Below are 20,215 nucleotides of genomic sequence, written 5' to 3' on the forward strand. Positions count from 1 at the left end.
AAGGTTTATTGACCGTTTATTGTTTTTAGCTTTCTTTTTGCATTTCAAGCATGTTTCTGTATAGAGAAAAAAATACCTGTGGAAAGTTGTTTTTCTCCAAGATGGAAAAAGCTAGGAGGCTGAAACTCTGCAGGTGTATAGGGTACTATCCACCCTAGAAAGGGGTAGGGCAATCCTGGTTTTGGCTTAACTGCCATTTTCAGTATGACCGTTTATTGTTTTTAGCTTTCCCTATGCATTTCATGCATGTTTTTGCATAGAGAAAAAATAACCCTGGAAAGTTGATTTTCTCCAAGAGGGAAAAAGCTAGGAGGCTGAAACTCTGCAAGTGTGTAGGGTATTATCCACCCTACAAAGGGGTAGGGCAATCCTGGTTCTGGCTTAACTGCCAGTTTCAGTATGACCATTTATTGTTTTTAGCTTTCCTATGCATTTCAAGCATGTTTCTGCATAGAGAAAAATAACCCTGGAAAGTTGTTTTTCTCCAAGAGGGAAAAAGCTAGGAGGCTGAAACTCTGCAGGTGTGTAGGGTACTATCCTCCCTACAAAGGGGTAGGGCAATCCTGGTTCTGGCTTAACTGCCAGTTTCAGTATGACCTCACTTCCCTCTGTGGAGGAGGTGGGGTCAGCAGCACTGCAGCAGAGCGCTGGTGAGGAGACTGCTCCTGTTTCTAATGTTCCTGATACTGCTACAACGTTTCCTGAGATGAAAATTGTGGATGCTTATTCTTTAGCTACTGTTCCTGAGGATTCTACATTGTCTATGGCTGGTAAAAGCGGTAGGGATGTGCAGACTGCTGCTATTCTGGATTGGGGTAATGCAGACATTGACTTTCAGCCACCGGCTGATTCACTGGCAGCTTCCGTTTTTCAGGCTGGTAAAACTTCTTTTTCTGCTTCCTCACACTCTTCTACTAGTGCCTCTAATGTTGCTCATGTGTTTAAAAGGCCTTTTGAGGCAGTAGAAGTTTCAGAAATGTCTGAAACTAGCGCAAAATGCGCTACAGAAAAAAAGACACTTTTGCAGTTTAAATTTGGCGCCAAAACCGGCTTGCAGAATGCCGAGAAAGACATGACAGCCTTGCAAACTTCAAATACTGCTTGCACAGCCCCTGATGGCTCTGCAAACCCCATTCAACCTAAATTATATTCTCAAGCAGCCTCTTCTACTTATCCTAGTTGGACTTTTACCCAAAAGTCATGCATAAGAATTAAAACTGCTAATAATGACAGGATGTCATTGAGGCACTTATGGACTGATTTGCTAGTTCCAGCTGGTCTGAAGCTTTTAGACTTAGCTGGGGTAATACCATGGCCAAATGAGAACATGATAGAGGTTTTTTTTGAGGTTCCTCTGGTTGCTGCCACCTTTTATTCTAAGTTTCAGCAGCATAGAACTGTTTCTCCATGGAATCTCTATGAAATTTCTCAGTTGAATGTGCAACTGAAGAAAAAGTTGAAATTGTCTTTTAAAACTATTTATATGTCTTCTGACATGGTTAAGTCCTACTTATCTCAGCGTTGTTCTGAAGTGCACAGTATTGCTAAAACCTGTTCACAGTGTTGCTAAAACCTGTTCTCCTGATTTGCCTGGGGTCTGGGATGGTGGCTGGGAGGTTTGGGTGACCATGGGGGTCACTGACGCAGGTATAGCTCATCTTCCAGGTGTGTGTTTTGTAGGTGGACATAGGGGTACTATTAGATATGCTGGCCAGCCACGCTTTTGTTTCTTTTGTGGGGACTTTTCCCATCTCATCTCTGACTGTCCGGCTAAGAAATGTACTCGGTGCGGATCCCTTTCGCACTTTACCAGGTCTTGTCCTAACAAGTGTCCTCATTGTGGGGAGGCTCACCATTGGTCCCAGTGCCCTTTGGTGGACGCTCCACTGGACGATTCAGTTTCAGAGGTGTCTGTAGTGGCAGTTTTGGGTGATGCAATTTCTGTTTCTCATTCTTCTACCAGTGCTGCAGAGCAGGGTAGTCATACGGAAGTGGACAGTCAGGGTCATCACACGTCCCAAGTGGCTGGTCCTTCTGATACTTTTGTTCCGCCGGTACATGCGTCCTCGGAGGAATCACTACCTCCTAGTCCTTCATCCCAGACTGTTTTTCAAGGTGTTCAGCAGTCTCCTTCTGCACTTCAGACTGATGCTGACATGGAAGTAGATCCTTCTGACACTGCGGTGGTTCAGCATGATTTGGTTGTTTCTTCTTTTTCTTCTGCACATTCAGCAGATTCAGTTCTTGTTACGGGTCAGAAGGGGGTAGACCCTTTGGTTCCTCCCTCTTCTCCTTTGTTGGAATCTTCTTCTGGTGGTACTATGGGAAGGAGACGCGGTCGTTCAGCCTCCAGGGGCAGGATTAAGATGGTGCAAAAGGATATGTCGGACGTCCCAGATGATGGCTATGGCTAACCTACTTCTTGCTTTTTGCAACATCAATTTGATGATGTCTTTGTCGAAACGGATTTGTGTGGTGGATTGGATCCAGACGTACCAATTTGACTTGTGTTTATTGGATGTTAGTCAGCTGTCCGTGGAGATTCAAGAACAATGGTCCAGGCTGTGTCCATATAACGTTCAGTGGTCTACGGGGCTGGACAAGCACTCTGGTTTGGTGGTTTTGTGGAATCCTTCTACAGTACAAGTTTTGGATGTATTACATTTGGTGCCAGGTCGTTTAATTTGTTTGGACATTAAGTTTCAGACGGATTATTTCAGAGTCTTTTTTATATATGCTGATGTAAATATGGGTGAGCGGTGTAAATTGTTTAAATGTCTTTTACCTTTTTTGCAGGTGAATTATTCCGTCATTGTGGCGGGTGACTTTAATGCCCACATGGCTGATGACTCTCATAAAGACAAAAGTGATGTTAAACTTTGTCATAAAATAATGTCGCAAGCTGGTTTGTCCTTAAGTTTTACCCCGCCCTTTTCCTATTTTAAAGGTACAGTTCGTACATTGATTGATTTTTGTTGGCATACCCCAGATGTAGCCTGTTCTAATTTTAATTATTTTTTTCTTCCTTTTGCTGACCATGTTCTTATGGCGTATGATTTTGGGACAGCTTCCCCTTTGACTAGGGGAAGGAGTTATGTGAAGATGAGCCCTACTCGGATGCACTCGAATGAATGGGATGCAATATGGCAGGATTTGTGGCGGGGACAGATGTCCCTTTGGGAATTGTATGATTCCGCAACTCAGTGGTGGAAGGATTTTAAAGTTAAATTGGTTAGCAGGTACTGTGATTATGTTCGTGAATATTGTTTACAACTTAAAGTTGATACTACTGCAGCATACCATGCTTATGTCAGTCAAACTAATTTAGATTTGTCTTCTGCCCTCACAGCTTTGCGTAGGCTTTATGACTTGAATGTGGAAAGAGTGAAGACCAGACTCTTTAACTTGGCCCATTCTTTAAAGGGTTCGGGTGAGGAGTATTTGCCTTATGTGGGGAAGAAGAGGCTCCAACGTACCTCTACAATGATGTGTCTTAAATCTCCCGAGGGTGCCTTGTGCAATACACTACATGGGATGCAATCTATTGTTTCTCGATATTTGTCTGTCTTGTATGGTGGGAAACCGCCTGTTTGATATTTTTGGGGATTACCGAATTTGCCCCCTTCTCATAGGGCATGCATTGATGCTGATATCACTTTGGATGAAGTGCGGAAAGTTATTCAAAATCTTTCTAACCCTACCTCAGTTCCTGGAATGGATGGTGTCCCTTACTTTTTTTATACACGGTTGTCTGATGACAATTTACAGTTGTTGGTGAATGTGTTTAATGAATGGTTGTCTTTAGGGATTACTGATGTCTCTTTTCTTTCAGTTGCAGTGAAGTTTTTATGGAAGAAGGGTAACAAGGCAGAATTGGCTAATTGGAGGCCTATTTCGCTATGCAACACTGACTACAAGCTTTTCATGAAGATCTTACAGCTTCGTTTGTCTACTTCCATGCCTCTTCTTTTGGACCCTGGGGTTTTTGGTGTTCCGGGACGTCCAGTCTGGGATCTTTTGCATCTATACAAATCTGTTTTTTCTCTTTCTTCTCCTCACTTGGGTGGTGTCCTTTCTTGTGACATTTCCCAGGCCTTCGATAATATTTCTCATTTTGTCCTTTTTTCTATTCTTCGTGCTTACGGCTTTGGGGAAAGGTTTCTTGGCTGTCTTTCTTCTATTTTTCGGGGTTCTACTCTTACTCCTTTGATTAATGGTCACTTGGGGTCTTCTCTTTCTATGTCAAATGGGATTCGTCAGGGATGTCCTTTAAGTAGTTATTTGTTGGCTTTGGTGGTGGGAGCTGCCATTTTCTCTTTTAGGCATAAGGTTCTTTTTTCGCCTTATTCTTTTTCTTGTTATGGGGTCCTCATTCCTCGGGTGGTTTCTTATGCTGACGACATTGCCATGTTTGTGGAGGATCCTGCTCAGGTTGACGCTTATTTTTTGCGACAGTTTTTGCTTATCTTAGAATTGGTGGGATGGAAGGTTAATCTTAACAAATCCCTTTTTTACTCTACTAGAGTGGATTTGCCTGATGTCTTGTATGGCTTTCCAGTCATTCGTGAAGGAGTGCACATTTTAGGGGTTCCATTTGGGTCAGAGGACTTTACTGCTCACAGTTGTAAAAGTTTATTGTCCTCTTCATTGGCAACATTGAATTATTGGCAGACTTTCCGCCTTTCTTTTAAAAAGAAATCTTTGTTATTGAACTCTGTTTTTTTAGCCAAATTTCTTTATGTTTTTTCAGTTTATTTTTTTCCTACAGTTTGGATTGCCTGGTTTCTCCGTTTATTTTTTTCTTTCTTTTGGAAATCAGGATTAAATCCCATTTCTCGGGGTACAGTTTATGCCCCAGCGGAACAAGGGGGGTGTGGTTTAAAACACCCTGTTCTTTTTTTGCAAGTTTTATTTTTACATAGGCTTTTCTCTCGTTTGAAGTCCCACTCATTTTCTATGATTGCTGATGTTTACCGGAATATGGCACCTGGTTTTTGGGAGGCATTGTTTTTGGGCAAGAGGCCACCTTGCCCCACTTCCTTTTATCGTGATGTGGTTTTGGTAGCTAAGAAGCATAAGATTTATGATTTTGATGTTAGTTTGCCTTTTTCATTTTGGTACTCTCAAGTTATGTCTGCTACAGTGTTTATTAATGCTTATGAACATTTAAATTCCTTTCAGCAGAATGGTTTGTCAAATAGAAGGAGGTTTTTACGGGCAGTGCCTCAGTGGCATGATTTTTTATGGCGTTTGTCATTAGATAAGTTACCTCTCAAATGTCATGTACATACTGCTCAGGACGGGGACAAATTATGTTTTATACAATGTGGTGAACACGAAACCATTTTACATTTTTTGTTTTCTTGTCAGAGGATAGCTGGGTTTTGGAAATCATTTCGTCAGGAGTTTTTTGTTCCCTGTCTTTATCCTCTTAGTTTGTCCAAATGTCAGTGGGGTGATTATAAAGTTTCCTGGTCAACTGCCGTTCAGGCAGCAGATTTTGTACTTTGTTCCATTATGTTTTTGCTATGGTCAGCTAGGTGTAAGGCTTTATATCAAAAAGTTGTGATTCCTGTTCCGCAGCTGATCATTATGTTGAAAGTTTGGTTGACGAAATGGGGGTATGTCAGATTTATTTTATGATTTTTATGATTTTTATGTGTTTTTTCTTTTATTTTCTTGTTCATTGTCCCTTTTTGTATGTTTCTTTCTTTTGTTGTTCTTTGAGTTTATTAAACTTGGATTACCTATGCATTTCAAACATGTTTCTGCATAGAGAAAAAATAACCCTGGAAAGTTGTTTTTCTCCAAGAGGGAAAAAGCTAGGAGGCTGAAACTCTGCAAGTGTGTAGGGTATTATCCACCCTACAAAGGGGTAGGGCAATCCTGGTTCTGGCTTAACTGCCAGTTTCAGTATGACAGTTTATTGTTTTTAGCTTTCTTTTTGCATTTCAAGCATGTTTCTGCATAGAGAAAAAATACCTGTGGAAAGTTGTTTTTCTCCAAGAGGGAAAAACCTAGGAGGCTGAAACTCTGCAGGTGTGTAGGGTACTATCCACCCTACAAAGGGGTAGGGCAATCCTGGTTCTGGCTTAACTGCCAGTTTCAGTATGACCGTTTATTGTTTTTAGCTTTCCCTATGCATTTCAAGCATGTTTCTGGCTTTCCCTATGCATTTCAAGCATGTTTCTGCATAGAGAAAAAATAGCCCTGGAAAGTTGTTTTTCTCCAAGAGAGAAAAAGCTAGGAGGCTTAAACTATGCAGGTGTGTAGGGTACTATCCACCCTAACAAGGGGTAGGGTAATCCTGGTTCTGGCTTAACTGCCAGTTTCAGTATGACCGTTTATTGTTTTTAGCTTTCTTTTTGCATTTCAAGCATGATTCTGCATAGAGAAAAAAATACCTGTGGAACGTTGTTTTTCTCCAAGAGGGAAGAAGCTAGGAGGCTGAAACTCTGCAGGTGTGTAGTGTACTATCCACCCTACAAAGGGGTAGGGCAATCCTGGTTCTGGCTTAATTGCCAGTTTCAGTATGACCGTTTATTGTTTTTAGCTTTCCCTATGATGGCTGACACAATCTTTCATACTGCTGCAGCAGCTGAAGAAGAAGATGCTAATTTTGTTGAAGAAACCGAAGTAGGACAGGATCCAATGACAGAATCAGGTGTGGGAAGGTCTTGTGATGACAGATGGATGGCTTCGGGACTTCGGAAGTCCGACAGGGACCTGCAAATTAACTCGCTATTTGACTGGGCAGAAGAATTTGAAAAACATGGCCTAGAAAGCCTGCAGAGTGACTCAGCACTTTCCCAGCAGCTTTCCCAGCAGCTGTGGAGCGAGTACCAGGAGCTGAAAAGGTCGGGAAATTTACCATGGCGTCGAGTGGGACCAGGGGGATTGTCGGATGTCCCGTATGGACTGGAGCTACCGCTGGGATGGGCGCAGGATGAGTCGGAAGCGAGGGAGTCGTGCAAGGCCAGGAAAAAGGATATCTCCGCTTCTGAAGGGATTAGACGGTTGCAAGAGGGCAAGACGGCCTGCCAGGGTGGTCGTGCAGTTGACAATGCCACGGAGACTTGTGCTGATGGTCAACGGTTGTCACGATCACGGCGAAGGTCGGAAACGATGAGGCGAGTTCTCGGTGACACCAGAATGGTGTCAGTCGATGCTGGGGCTGCTCCTGCAGGTAAGGGGCGGGTCAACCAGATGCAAGAGGGGTCTGCAGGGCCTATTACTTCGCATATGGCCAGTAACGTCGCAGCGGTGGCTGCGACTGCCGCAGGTTTGACTGATGTTGATTCTCGGTCCCGAGAGGCCGATTTTCCTGCTGAGAGGGTTGGATTTCCTGCTGTTGACAGGGCTGGTTTCAATACGGGGCCCAAGCAGCTGATAGATGGCAGGCAGTCATCGGCTGTGCGGGGCATGCCACAGCCTCCGCTCTCAGGCACGTCGAGGGATCTCTTTGGCACTCCGGATTCACAGGACACAGGGAAGTTGTTTAATACTTCGGGGCCTCCAGGCCCTGCTGGGCACGGTGATGATTCGCGACAGACGCCCCAGCGGAGGGTGGTGATCCCAGTGACTGGCAGCTGGTTCCAGGCTGTGTACAACGAACTTCAGGAATTGGAGAGACAGGCCTTGAGGGAGCAATACCCGCAGTGGAGTGAGTCAGCTGGACTAGAATTTTCTGGAACGCCGCAAGACTGTATGGAGCAGGACACTCGCTTGGGGCAGGACTTGATTGCGGACTCTGGTGCTACCCCACCACCGGGGCAAGCCGGCAATGTTGCCACTCGGGATATGCCTATGAGGGATGCCCTCCGGTCACCCACCAGGCCAGGGAAGGTCCCGCCACCGTTAGGCGGAAGCCGGGCTGCGGCCTTGAAGAGAGGGGGAGATGAGCAGCAAGCTTTTGAGATCCCACTGGATTGGAGAGCTAAGCAATGCCGGGTGTTGCAGGAAGACCTGTCGCCACCTGCAGGATGGGAACCCAGGCTGGGGTCAACAGAAGGCGGTTTGCTGACTGATACACAGGATAGAACCTACGCAGGGGTCGCGGCCACGGCAGTGGAGGAAGAGTCGGCACCCCCAGCATGGGTGCGCATTATTCATAGGCCCTCAGTGAAACTACAAAAGAAGTCGGGGCAAGTTACCAGCAGGGCGGAGATATGGACTGAGGTGCTTCGGCCGCTGGGTATCCCGTTGCTTTCCATCTGTGCTATTGCCCCTTGGGGCAAAGAGTCCCATGCGGAAGTGGTATTTGAGACGCAAGCCGCGGCTCTGAGGTTTCAGGCCGCTTTCTTGGCGCATGGGGATTTGCCATCCATTGCGGCCTTCTCCATCACGAAGATGGACATCCATTTTCAACAGCGGCTTACTATTCATTTCCGCTCGATTTATGTAGACCCTCAAGGTATTGAGCGGTATCTCAGCAAATATGTGGATAAGGTGATCTCCACCGAGAAGTCCCGGGATCCAGCAGCAGGAGGTGTGTGGAACGTAGGTTGGGTAGTGTGGGCTGATTTCAAACTGAAGGTTGCCGGCCCAGTATACCTGCCTGGAGTATGCTTCATCATGGGCCAAAGGGGCGTGATTCGATATGCAGGTCAGCCGAAGACATGCTATTTTTGTTGAGCGTTCGATCATTTGGTCACTGACTGCCAGTTGCGGCGCTGCTCCCGATGCAGACAGGGTGATCACTTTGCATGGGAATGTCCCACCAGCTGTGTCTTATGTTCCGGGAAACATCACTGGCAGAATTGTGATAATCTGATGTCCCCATATGTCCCGGGGGTGAACTCTACTAGTAGGGAGTCTCAGGAAGATGCCCGCCAGGTGTACCAGGAACCCGTATTGAAGCCCACTGAGGAGCCCTCAGCAGAGGTCCCAGATCCAGTGCTTACCCAGCCCACCCCGCTGGCGTCCGAACGTTTGGAAGGGGAGGAGGTTCCCGCCCCGGCCTTGTTACAGACACTTGCTCAGGTTCACCCGCCACGGCCTTTGGTGGCACTTTTGAGGGGCACAGAGGACTCCGCCCGGATGACAGCAACTCCTTTACCGGAAGATGCAGAGGTGTCGCTTTTGCCGTTGCCTGAGGAGGGCCCAAGGGAGGCCTCTGACCGACACTTGCAGCAGGAACAGGACATAGGTTGGCAGAGGGTTGCTCGTAAGGAGAGGGCCACTCGTTCCAAGGTGGCCCGGAGATCTAAATCGGTTGACAAGGTTGGTGGTAAGGATTGCTCTCAGTATGATCCTGGATGAAGATACTTTTCTTGTCCTGTGGTGTTTTTACTTGACTATTTTGTATTTTAGGACCTTACACCTGGACTTTGTTGGCCGCTGTATTTTGTTTAATGGTGGATTGGATGGTTTACATTTGCTTTGTCATGTTGTTGTCTGTTTTTATTGGTTACAGGTTTGGCTGTCATGGCCTCGTGCTGCAGGACAATGGCGAGACTTTCAATGGATCGTTCTTGTTTCCGGACTTTATCTTTGGGTTGATAATGATCAGACTGTAACCTCACCTGTAGGCAGTGCGGGCTTTTCCTCCACTACTTTTTACGTTTTCAATGCATAATTTTTAAGTGACTTTTGATTTGGTTTTAATTCTTTTTCATGTATTAAGTGATTGTATGCTGTGGTCTGTTGGTTTTTTGTGTATCGTGATAATTTGTAAGTAATATTTTGAGTTCAATAATAATCGGATTGCACTCCCTATGCATTTCAAGCATGTTTCTGCATAGAGAAAAATAACCCTGGAAAGTTGTTTTTCTCCAAGAGGGAAAAAGCTAGGAGGCTGAAACTCTGCAGGTGTGTAGGGTACTATCCACCCTACAAAGGGTAGGGCAATCCTGGTTCTGGCTTAACTGCCAGTTTCAGTATGACCGTTTATTGTTTTTAGCTTTCCCTATGCATTTCAAGCATATTTCTGCATAGAGAAAAAATAACCCTGGAAAGTTGTTTTTCTCCAAGAGGGAAAAAGCTAGGAGGCTGAAACTCTGCAGGTGTGTAGGGTACTATCCACCCTACAAAGGGGTAGGGCAATCCTGGTTCTGGCTTAACTGCCAGTTTCAGTATGACCGTTTATTGTTTTAGCTTTCCCTATGCATTTCAAGCATGTTTCTGCATAGAGAAAAAATAACCCTGGAAAGTTGTTTTTCTCCAAGAGGGAAAAAGCTAGGAGGCTGAAACTCTGCAGGTGTGTAGGGTACTATCCACCCTACAAAGGGGTAGGGCAATCCTGGTTCTGGCTTAACTGCCAGTTTCAGTATGACCGTTTATTGTTTTTAGCTTTCTTTTTGCATTTCAAGCATGTTTTTGCATAGAGAAAAAAATACCTGTGGAAAGTTGTTTTTCTCCAAGAGGGAAAAAGCTAGGAGGCTGAAACTTTGCAGGTGTGTAGGGTACTATCCACCCTACAAAGGGGTAGGGCAATCCTGGTTCTGGCTTAACTGCCAGTTTCAGTATGACCGTTTATTGTTATTAGCTTTCCCTATGCATTTCAAGCATGTTTCTGCATAGAGAAAAAATAGCCCTGGAAAGTTGTTTTTCTCCAAGAGAGAAAAAGCTAGGAGGCTTAAACTATGCAGGTGTGTAGGGTACTATCCACCCTAACAAGGGGTAGGGTAATCCTGGTTCTGGCTTAACTGCCAGTTTCAGTATGACCGTTTATTGTTTTTAGCTTTCTTTTTGCATTTCAAGCATGTTTCTGCATAGAGAAAAAATACCTGTGGAAAGTTGTTTTTCTCCAAGAGGGAAAAAGCTAGGAGGCTGAAACTCTGCAGGTGTGTAGTGTACTATCCACCCTACAAAGGGGTAGGGCAATCCTGGTTCTGGCTTAATTGCCAGTTTCAGTATGACCGTTTATTGTTTTTAGCTTTCCCTATGATGGCTGACACAATCTTTCATACTGCTGCAGCAGCTGAAGAAGAAGATGCTAATTTTGTTAAAGAAACCGAAGTAGGACAGGATCCAATGACAGAATCAGGTGTGGGAAGGTCTTGTGATGACAGATGGATGGCTTCGGAACTTCGGAAGTGCGACAGGGACCTGCAAATTAACTCGCTATTTGACTGGGCAGAAGAAGTTGAAAAACATGGCCTAGAAAGCCTGCAGAGTGACTCAGCACTTTCCCAGCAGCTTTCCCAGCAGCTGTGGAGCGAGTACCAGGAGCTGAAAAGGTCGGGGAATTTACTGCGGCATCAAGTGGGACCAGGGGGATTGTCGGATGTCCAGTATGGACCGGAGCTACCGCCGGGATGGGCGCAGGATGAGTCGGAAGCGAGGGAGTCGTGCAAGGCCAGGAAAAAGGATATCTCCGCTTCTGAAGGGATTAGACGGTTGCAAGAGGGCAAGACGGCCTGCCAGGGTGGTCGTGCAGTCGACGATGCCACGGAGACTTGTGCTGATGGTCAACGGTTGTCACGATCACGGCGAAGGTCGGAAACGATGAGGCGAGTTCTCGGTGACACCAGAATGGTGTCAGTCGATGCTGGGGCTGCTCCTGCAGGTAAGGGGTGGGTCAACCAGATGCAAGAGGGGTCTGCAGGGCCTATTACTTCGCATATAGCCAGTAACGTCGCAGCGGTGGCTGCGACTGCCGCAGGTTTGAACGATGTTGATTCTCGGTCCTGAGAGGCCGATTTTCCTGCTGAGAGGGTTGGATTTCCTGCTGTTGACAGGGCTGGTTTCAATACGGGGCCCAAGCAGCTGATGGATGGCAGGCAGTCATCGGCTGTGCGGGGCATGCCACAGCCTCCGCTCTCAGGCACGTCGAGGGATCTCTTTGGCACTCCGGATTCACAGGACACAGGGAAGTTGTTTAATACTTCGGGGCCTCCAGGCCCTGCTGGGCACGGTGATGATTCGCGACAGATGCCCCAGCGGAGGGTGGTGATCCCAGTGACTGGCAGCTGGTCCCAGGCTGCGTACAACGAACTTCAGGAATTGGAGAGACAGGCCTTGAGGGAGCAATACCCGCAGTGGAGTGAGTCAGCTGGACTAGAATTTTCTGGAACGCCGCAAGACTGTATGGAGCAGGACACTCGCTTGGGGCAGGACTTGATTGTGGACTCTGGTGCTACCCCACCACCGTGGCAAGCCGGCAATGTTGCCACTCGGGATATGCCTATGAGGGATGCCCTCCAGTCACCCACCAGGCCAGGGAAGGTCCCGCCACCGTTAGGCGGAAGCCGGGCTGCAGCCTTGAAGAGAGGGGGAGATGAGCAGCAAGCTTTTGAGATCCCACTGGATTGGAGAGCTAAGCAATGCCAGGTGTTGCAGGAAGACCTGTCACCACCTGCAGGATGGGAACCCAGGCTGGGGTCAACAGAAGGCGGTTTGCTGACTGATACACAGGATAGAACCTACGCAGGGGTCGCGGACACGGCAGTGGAGGAAGAGTCGGCACCCCCAGCATGGGTGCGCATTATTCATATGCCCTCAGTGAAACTACAAAAAAAGTCGGGGCAAGTTACCAGTAGGGCGGAGATATGGACTGAGGTGCTTCGGCCGCTGGGTATCCCGTTGCTTTCCATCTGTGTATCGTGGTAATTTGTAAGTAATATTTTGAGTTCAATAAAAATCGGATTGCACTCCCTATGCATTTCAAGCATGTTTCTGCATAGAGAAAAAATAACCCTGGAAAGTTGTTTTTCTCCAAGAGGGAAAAAGCTAGGAGGCTGAAACTCTGCAGGTGTGTAGGGTACTATCCACCTTACAAAGGGGTAGGGCAATCCTGGTTCTGGCTTAACTGCCAGTTTCAGTATGACCGTTTATTGTCTTTAGCTTTCTTTTTGCATTTCAAGCATGTTTCTGCATAGAGAATAAAATACCTCTGGAAAGTTGTTTTTCTCCAAGAGGGAAAAAGCTAGGATGCTGAAACTCTGCAGGTGTGTAGGGTACTATCCACCCTACAAAGGGTAGGGCAATCCTGGTTCTGACTTAACTGCCAGTTTCAGTATGACCATTTATTGCTTTTAGCTTTCCCTATGCATTTCAAGCATGTTTTTGCATAGAGAAAAATAACCCTGGAAAGTTCTTTTTCTCCAAGACGGAAAAAGCTAGGAGGCTGAAACTCTGCAAGTGGGTAGGGTATTATCCACCCTACAAAGGGGTAGGGCAATCCTGGTTCTGGCTTAACTGCCAGTTTCAGTATGACCGTTTATTGTTTTGAGCTTTCCCTATGCATTTCAAGCATGTTTCTGCATAGAGAAAAAATACCTGTGGAAAGTTGATTTTCTCCAAGAGGGAAAAACCTAGGAGGCTGAAACTCTGCAGGTGTGTAGGGTGCTATCCACCCTACAAAGGGGTAGGGCAATCCTGGTTCTGGCTTAACTGCCAGTTTCAGTATGACTGTTTATTGTTTTTAGCTTTCCCTATGCATTTCAAGCATGTTTCTGCATAGAGAAAAAATAACCCTGGAAAGTTGTTTTTCTCCAAGAGGGAAAATCTAGGAGGCTGAAACTCTGCAGGTGTGTAGAGTACTATCCACCCTACAAAGGGGTAGGGCAATCCTGGTACTGGCTTAACTGCCAGTTTCAGTATGACCGTTTATTGTTTTTAGCTTTCCCTATGCATTTCAAGCATGTTTCTGCATAGAGAAAAAATCACCCTGGAAAGTTGTTTTTCTCCAAGAGGGAAAAAGCTAGGAGGCTGAAACTGTGCAGGTGTGTAGGGTACTATCCACCATAACAAGGGATAGGGCAATCCTGGTTCTGGCTTAACTGCCAGTTTCAGTATGACCGTTTATTGTTTTTAGCTTTCCGTATGCATTTCAAGCATGTTTCTGCATAGAGAAAAAATACCTCTGGAAAGTTGCTTTTCTCCAAGAGGGAAAAAGCTAGGAGGCTGAAACTCTGCAGGTGTGTAGGGTATTATCCACCCTACAAAGGGGTAGGACAATCCTGGTTCTGCCTTAACTGCCAGTTTCAGTATGACCGTTTATTGTTTTTAACTCCCTATGTATTTCAAGCATGTTTTTGCATAGAGAAAAAATAACCCTGGAAAGTTGTTTTTCTCCAAGAGGGAAAAAGCTAGGAGGCTGAAACTCTGCAGGTGTGTAGGGTATTATCCACCCTACAAAGCGGTAGGGCAATCCTGGTTCTGGCTTAACTGCCAGTTTCAGTATGACCGTTTATTGTTTTTAGCTTTTTGCATTTCAAGCATGTTTCTGCATAGAGAAAAAATACCTATGGAAAGTTGTTTTTCTCCAAGAGGGAAAAAGCTAGGAGGCTGAAACTATGCAGGTGTGTAGGGTACTATCCACCCTACAAAGGGGTAGGGCAATCCTGGTTCTGACTTAACTGCCAGTTTCAGTATGACCGTTTATTGTTTTTAGCTTTCCCTATGCATTTCAAGCATGTTTTTGCATAGAGAAAAATACCCCTGGAAAGTTGTTTTTCTCCAAGAGGGAAAAAGCTAGGAGGCTGAAACTCTGCAGGTGTGTAGGGTATTATCCACCCTACAAAGGGGTAGGGCAATCCTGGTTCTGGCTTAACTGCCAGTTTCAGTATGACCGTTTATTGTTTTTAGCTTTCTTTTTGCATTTCAAGCATGTTTTTGCATAGAGAAAAAATACCTGTGGAAAGTTGTTTTTCTCCAAGAGGGAAAAAGCTAGGAGGCTGAAACTCTGCAGGTGTGTAGGGTACTATCCACCCTACAAAGGGGTAGGGCAATCTTGGTTCTGGCTTAACTGCCAGTTTCAGTATGACTGTTTATTGTTTTTAGCTTTCCTATGCATTTCAAGCATGTTTCTGCATAGAGAAAAATAACCCTGGAAAGTTGTTTTTCTCCAAGAGGGAAAAAGCTAGGAGGCTGAAACTATGCAGGTGTGTAGGGTACTATCCACCCTACAAAGGGGTAGGGCAATCCTGGTTCTGGCTTAACTGCCAGTTTCAGTATGACCGTTTATTGTTTTTAGCTTTCTTTTTGCATTTCAAGCATGTTTCTGCATAGAGAAAAAATACCTGTGGAAAGTTGATTTTCTCCAAGAGGGAAAAAGCTAGGAGGCTGAAACTCTGCAGGTGTGTAGGGTACTATCCACCCTACAAAGGGGTAGGGCAATCCTGGTTCTGGCTTAACTGCCAGTTCCAGTATGACCTCACTTCCCTCTATGGAGGGGGTGGGGTCTGCAGCACTGCAGCAGAGCGCTATGGAGGATCCTGCCTCTTTGACTACTGCTCCTGAAGCTATTCTTTCTTCTCCAGAAGTAAAAACTGTGGATACTTATTCTATAGCCGATTTGCCAGCTGATCCTATCTTGCCTGTGGATTCTAAGAGTGCCAGGAACGTGCAGACAGCTGCTTTATTCACGTGGGGTGAGGAGAATGCTGAATTTCCGCCTCCTGCTGATTCTTTGGCTGCTAAGGTACTTTTATCAAATCCTGTGGGTCCCCCGACCCCTGTGCACACTTCTGCACCTTCTGTTTCTCATAATCTGGTTAATAAAAGACCTTTTGAAGCATTAGAAGCTTCAGATTCACAAGATTTGCGTGATAAACACTCTAAAGAAAAAAAGTGCACTCTGCAGTTTAAATTTGGCGCCAAAACCGGCAATAACGCTAGCGCTAATGTCATGACAGCAAAGACAACTTCTTCTGCTGCATGCACCTCTGATATTAATCTTGCACACCCCAAATCACCTAAATTATACTCCCAGGCAGCCTCTTCAACTAACCCTGCCCAGGGTTTTGTACAAAAATTATGCATAAGGATTAAAGCAGTAAAACATGCCACAATGTCATTGAAAGGATTATGGGCTGATGTACTGTTTCCTGCTGGTTTAAAATTGCTGGATCTGGTTGGGGTTATTCCGTGGCTTAATGAATCTATGATTGAGGTTTATTTTGAGTCCCCTGTACTGGCTACTAAATTTTATACTGCTTTTCAAGCTCATAAGTCACTTTCCCCTTGGAATAAATATGAGATCTCACAAATGAATGTTCAGTTAAAGAAGAAGTTGAAAATTTATTTTAAAACTATTTACATGTCAGCTGATATGATTAAAGCTTATTTGTCCAGGCACTGTTCTGAAGTACACACTGTTATTAAATCTTGTTCGCCTGAATTGCCCGGAGTGTGGGATGGGGGGTGGGAGGCTTGGGTGACTATGGGGGTCACTGAGGATGGTATAAAGCATATTCCTGGTGTTTGCTTTGTTGGTGGGCATAGGGGGACCATTCGCTATGCAGGTCAGCCCAGAATATGTTTCTTCTGTGGTGCTTTTACACATTTAATATCTGCATGCCCTCCCAAGAAGTGCACCAGATGTGGCTCTTTAGAGCATTTTTCCAGAGCTTGCCCGAATAAATGTCCTCATTGTGGGGAAGCTCATCACTGGTCTGTTTGCCCTTTGGTGGAGCTCCCTACGGAGGGTGATGTCTCATTATCTTCTGAAAATTTGGATGTTGATGTGGATGTGGCAGCTTCTGCCCCTCCAGTTGTTACTCTTGCTGCTGGTGCTGAAGAGCAAAGTAGCCATTCTCCTCCGGATTCTCAGGGCTTTCATACTTCTCAGCCTGCTGGGCCGTCTCATGCTTATGTTCCTCCTGATGTTCCCCCTGCTCCGGTTCTTCCTCCCCCTGTCCTGCCTCCTCCAGTGGCAGTTCCTGAACAAATTTCTGTTTCTTTAGACAGTCCTGTGATTGATATGGATACTTCTAATGTGGGTTCCAGGGATGTTTCTCCTTTTTCTTCTTCTTCTGAACATTCATTTGCAGATGTTGTTCCCCCTCTTCCACAAGAGGCTTCTTCTATGTCGGGATCGGCCATGGATACATCGAATTCTGGATTTGTCTCCTGGAGGCGGTTGCGGTCTGCTACTAAAGTGAAGAATTCTTCGTTGGATGCAGTTTCCAGTGGCCCCTTTCATACTGACAATGGTTAATCTGTTGGTAGCCTTCTGCAATATTAATCTTTTGCTGTCTTTGACGAAGCGTTTATGTGTGGCTGACTGGGTACAGACTCTTCAGGTCGATATTTTGTGTCTCATGGATGTTGGTACTCTTTCCATGGAAGATCAGGTCCAGTGGTCCCGTTTGTGTCCCTATGAGGCCTTTTGGTCTACGGGATTGGATAGACATTCCGGCATGGTTGTCCTTTGGAATACTGCCACGGTGGATGTTCGTGATTCCATGCATCTCATTCCTGGGCGTTTACTTTGCTTTGACATTCAGTTTCAGGGTGACTTTTACCGTGTTTTATTTTTATATGCTTATGTTCAACTTGGTGACAGGTGTAGATTGTTTAAGTTTATGCAACCTTTTCTTCAGGTGGACTACCCCCTTATTGTTGCAGGGGATTTTAATACGCATTTATTAGATGTGACATGCATGACTAAGTGTGATGTTAAGTTGTGTACTAAGATTTTGTCTCAGGCAGGCCTTACCTTGGGTTTTACTCCTCCTTTTTCATTTCGGCAGGGTAATACTACATCTCTCATTGATTTTTGTTGGCATACGCCTAGGCTTTCTTGTTCTGATTTTTCTCATGTGTTTCTTCCTTTTACGGATCATGCTTTATTGATGTATACGTTTGGTCATGCCACCCCTTTGCGTAAAGGGAAAAGTTACGTGAAGTTAAATCCCACTTATATTGCTATGCCTGAATGGGATGCTATTTGGAGGGATTTGTGGCAGGGTCACTTCACCTTGATGGAGTTATACGATTCTGTGGCGGATTGGTGGTTAGATTTCAAGATCAAATTATTACGCAGGTATAAAGCTTTTGTTCATGATTATTGTTTATCACTCAAAGCACGTACAACAGCTGCTTATCATAACTATATCAAGGTTGCTAATGTTGATTTGTTTTTTGCCCTTACAGCCTTACGGAAGTTGTATGATTTGAACATGGAGAGAGTTAAGACGAATTTATTTAATTTGGCCCATACTCTCCGGGGCACAGGGGAAGAATATTTACCTTATGTGAGGAAGTCCCGCATTGTCAAATCCACTACAATGCAATGTCTCAAGTCTCCTTCAGGCTCACTTTGCAACACTTTATCAGGCATGCACACCATCGTGAGACATCATTTACTTTCCTTGTTTGGTGGAAAGCCCCCTGATTCCCACCCAAGGCATTTACCCAGGTTGCCAGCTTCACATAAAGCCTCTATTGATCAGTTGATCACTGTTTCTGAAATTAAGGATGTTTTGCATACTGTATCAGCTTCACACTCCGTCCCGGGTTTGGATGGTATCCCTTATGCATTTTATACACAGTTGGATGACACACATTTACCAACTTTGACATCTCTGTTTAATGAATGGTTCAGTACTGGTTTTAATCATGTTTCTTTTCTCTCCATAGCTATGAAATTCATATGGAAGAAGGGTTGCAGAGCAGATTTGGCCAATTGGCGACCAATCGCCCTGTGCAATGTGGATTATAAGATCTTTACCAAAGTCTTACAACTGCGTCTTTCTTCCTCTTTGCCTATACTTCTGGACCCAGGTGTTTATGGTATTTCTGGTCGTTCTATTTGGGATCTTTTACATCTCTATAAGTGTGTTTTTTTCTATTTTCAAACTTCTACTGGTGGTGTTTTGTCCTGCGATTTGTCTCAAGCTTTTGACCACATTTCTCATTCTGTTTTGATTTCTATTCTTAAGTCTTATGGATATGGGAAACTTTTTATTTCTTGCCTTTCTTCTATTTTTCAGGGTTCTAATATTCATCCTATGGTTAATGGTCATTTGGCTCCTTCTCTCCCTATGCAGAATGGTATTAGGCAAGGCTGTCCACTCAGTAGTTCTCTCTTGGCCTTGGTGGTGGGGGCTGTTATTTTTTCTTTTCGACACATTATGCATCTTTCTCCTTACTCTTTTTCTTGCAATGGTGTTTTGTTGCCTCGTGTGGTTTCCTACGCGGATGATATTTCTCTATTTTTTGAACATCCTCAGATGGTTAATACATATTTTTTGCAACATTTTTCTCCCCTTCTTTCCAAGGTTGGTTGGAAAGTCAATGTATCTAAGTCCTTTTTTTACACCACACATACAGATTTGCCTGAAATTTATCATTCTTTTCCTGTAGTGACTACAGGTATTCACATCTTAGGTGTGCCTTATGGTTCTACTCCTTTTGTTTTACAACATTGTAAGCAGCTGCTGTCGTCTTCTTCTAATACTTTGGCATTTTGGCAGACCTTTAGGCTTTCATTTAAGAAGAAGGCTTTACTGCTAAATTCTATTTTTTTGGCTAAGTTTCAGTATGTTTTTTCAGTGTACTTTTTTCCGGTTGCATGGTCAGCTTGGTTTTTACGCTTATATTTTCATTTTTTTTGGAAGTCAGGCTTGAATCCAGTTTCCCGAGGTATAGTGTATGCTCCACAGGATCAAGGTGGGTGTGGGCTGAAACACCCAATATTGTTTTTACATTTGCTATTTTTGCATAGGTTGTTTACTAGACTTCAGTCTCAGTCATTTTCTCTAACTGCTGAGTTATATAGGCATATGCATCCGGGGTTTTGGGAGATGTTGCTGGCTGGGAGGCGGCCACCTGTGAGTGATAATCAGGCTCTTCGGGATATTTCTTTTATTGTTAAAAAGTATCGTATTTTTACTTTGGATGTTAATGAGCGGTGTTCTCTGTGGTATGATCGGATCATGTCTAATTTTATCTGGATTAACGCTTATGCTGATTTTACCAGTTATCAAGCTTCTGGTTTGCTGGGTCGCAGGAGGTTTTTATCCGCAGTTCCGCAGTGGCATGATTTTCTGTGGCGCCTTTCTCTGGACAGATTACCTCTAAAGTGCCATCTTCATACAGGGAATGTGGTGGATACTTACTGCTTCATGTCATGTAATGAACCTGAAACTGTTTCACATTTTCTTTTTTCCTGCAGAAGGATTCGTGGCTTCTGGTCACTTTTTCGACAGACTTTTAGAGTACCACATCTTTTTCCATTGTCTGTCCTGAAATTTCGTTTGGGTGATTACCAGGCTGTTTGGACTCCAGCTATTCATCATGCTGATTTTGTTCTTTGTTCCTTGATGTATTTGCTTTGGACAGCTAGATGCAAAGCCTTGTATCAGAAAATTGTGATTCCAGTCCATCAATTGATTTTTATGTTGAAGCACTGGTTATCCAGATGGGGCTATGATGGAATGTTTCTTTGAATTGTTTATTGCATTCCTGCTTTTCTTTTTTTGTTACTTTTATTCTTTTTGTTTTGTTTAATAAATTTTGGATTTCCTATGCATTTCAAGCATGT

The sequence above is a fragment of the Protopterus annectens genome, chromosome 7.part0, assembly GCF_019279795.1.
Source record: "Protopterus annectens isolate FY-2018-M chromosome 7.part0, PAN1.0, whole genome shotgun sequence".
Classification (NCBI taxonomy): domain Eukaryota; kingdom Metazoa; phylum Chordata; order Ceratodontiformes; family Protopteridae; genus Protopterus; species Protopterus annectens.